The sequence below is a fragment of the Mandrillus leucophaeus genome, unplaced genomic scaffold (assembly GCF_000951045.1).
Source record: "Mandrillus leucophaeus isolate KB7577 unplaced genomic scaffold, Mleu.le_1.0 Scaffold22, whole genome shotgun sequence".
NCBI classification, from domain to species: domain Eukaryota; kingdom Metazoa; phylum Chordata; class Mammalia; order Primates; family Cercopithecidae; genus Mandrillus; species Mandrillus leucophaeus.
Genome location: NW_012102254.1, coordinates 1,361,525 through 1,363,844, shown reverse-complemented (window position 1 = coordinate 1,363,844; position 2,320 = coordinate 1,361,525). Strand labels below are relative to the sequence as shown.

Below are 2,320 nucleotides of genomic sequence, written 5' to 3'. Positions count from 1 at the left end.
AATTCTCCTGCCTCTGCCTCCTGAGTAGCTGGGATTACAGGCATGTGCTACGATGCCCAGCTAATTTTGTGTTTTTGGTGGAGACTGGGTTTCTCCATGTTGGTCAGACTGGCCTCAAACCCCTGACCTTAGGTAATCCGCCCGCCTCAGCCTCCCAAAGTGCTGGGATTACAAGTGTGAGCCACCGTGCCTGGCTGATATTTTTATTACATAAAAATGTGACTCTATGCTGGGCACAGTGGCTCTTGCTTGTAATCCCAGCGTTTTGTAAGGCCAAGGCAGGAGGATCGCTTGAGGCCAGGAGTTTGAAACCAGCCTGAGTAACATAGTAAAACCCTGTTTCTACAAAAAATAAAATTAGGTATGGGCGTGGCATATGCCTGTAGTCCCAGCTACTCAGGAGGCTGAGGCAGGAGGATCTCTTGAGCCCATGAGTTGGAAGCTACAGTGGGCCATGATCATGTTTTTATATCCCAGACTGGGTGTCAGAGTGATACCATATCTCAGGACTCCATAGTGTTTTAGACTGGTTACAAATTCTTTTTCCTTTTGGTAGACATGGGTCTTGCTATGTTGCCCAGGCTGGTTTGGAACTCCTGGTTTTGAATGATCCTCCAGCCTCAGCCTCCCTAAGTGTGGGCATTATAATACAGATGTGAGCCACTGATACAGATGTGAGCCACTGTACGTGGGCCTTTTTTTTTTTTTTTAAGTAGAAGAGCATTTACTTGAATTATTATTATTATTTTTGGAGACAGAATCTCTCTCTGTTGCCTAGGTTGGAGTGCAGTGGAATGATCTCACTGCAGCCTTGACCTTCCAGGCCCAAGCAGTTCTTCCATGTAGCCAGGACTACAGACTCATGACCACTATGCCTATCTTATTTTATTTTATTTTATTTATTTGTTTATTTTATTTTTTTTTGCGACAGTGTCTCACTCTGTTGCCCAGGCTGGAGTGCAGTGGCACGATCTTGGTTCACTGCAACCTCTGCCTCCCTGGTTCAAGTGATTCTCCTGCCTCAGTCTCCCAAGTAGCTGGGATTGCAAGTGTGCACCACCATGCCCAGCTAATTTATTTTTTATTTTTTTATTTTTTCAGATTGAGTCTCGCTCTGTTGCCCAGGCTGGAGTGCAGTGGTGCAATCTCAGCTCACTGCAACCTCCACTTCCCAAGTTCAAGCAGTTCTCCTGCCTCAGCCTCCTGAGTAGCTGGGATTACAGGCGCATGCCACCATGCCCAGCTAATTTTTGTATTTTTAGTAGAGACGGGAGTTTCACGTGTTAGCCAGGATGGTCTCGATTTCCTGACCTCGTGATCTGCCTGCCTCGGCCTCCCAAAGTGCTGGGATTACAGGCATAAGCCACCGCGCCCAGCCTAATTTTTGTACTTTTAGTAGAGATGAGATTTCACCATGTTGGCTAGGCTGGTCTCAATCTCCTAGCCTCAGGTGATCTGGCCATCTCGGTCTCCCAAAGTGCTGGGATTATTTTTTTTTTAATGTGTTGTAGAGACATGGTCTCACTAGGTTGTTCAGGGGGGTCTTGACCTCCTGGCCTCAAGGGATCCTCTCATCTCAGCCTCCCAAAATTCTGAAATTATACTTGTGAGCCACCACACCTGGCCCTCAGTCTTTGTTTTAGATTATGGTTCGTTGTTTTTTTCCGGACAGATTACCTACTTCAAGTAGACTTTATATTTGCTTTTGTATTTAATCAAGATTTGTTTAAATAAATTGTTTACATACTATTAAATCCAAATGCTCTTGGACTTTAAGGCTCTATTAGTTTTAGATTTTTTTTGTTTTTTGAGATGGAGTCTCGCTCTGTTGCCAGGCTGCAGTACAGTGGCAGGATCTCGGCTCACTGCAATCTCCAACTCCCTAGTTGAAGTGATTCTCCTGCCTCAGCCTCCCAAGTAGCTGGGGATTGCATGCACGTGTCACCATGTATAGCTAATTTTTGTATTTTTAGTAGAGATGGGGTTTCACCACGTTGGCCAGGATGCTCTTTGATCTCCTGACCTCGTGATCTGCCCGCCTCGGCTTCCGAAAGTGCTGGGATTACAGGCGTGAGCCACCGCACCTGGCCTAGTTTTAGATTTAAATCACTAGTTGATATTGTTCCTTGCAGCTCATCAGTTGAGATAGTAGTTGTGTAGAAAAGTTAATGGGTGTTTGCCACAATCTTCTGTGAGTTGAAGTTAGGATTTGTGACTGTTTCGCTTTCTCAACTAGTATTCTCTTTTCGTTTATATGTAATTAACATTTTACTGTCTGCGGCTTTTCTTTTTTGAGATGGAGTTTCCCTGTTTTTTTTTT

At 44.8% G+C, this 2,320-nt stretch overlaps 1 protein-coding gene across 1 annotated transcript in view; it reads left to right on the top strand.

Moving 5' to 3' along the window:
* The window catches only part of ARIH2 (ariadne RBR E3 ubiquitin protein ligase 2), a 100,870-nt gene that overhangs the window by 14,069 nt on the left and 84,481 nt on the right, over positions 1 to 2,320 (top strand). Inside the window, exon 2 of the mRNA XM_011981138.1 lies at positions 1,102 to 1,223. The gene's annotated coding sequence lies outside the window, so the exon portion shown is untranslated. The remainder of the gene's footprint in view (positions 1 to 1,101; positions 1,224 to 2,320) is intronic.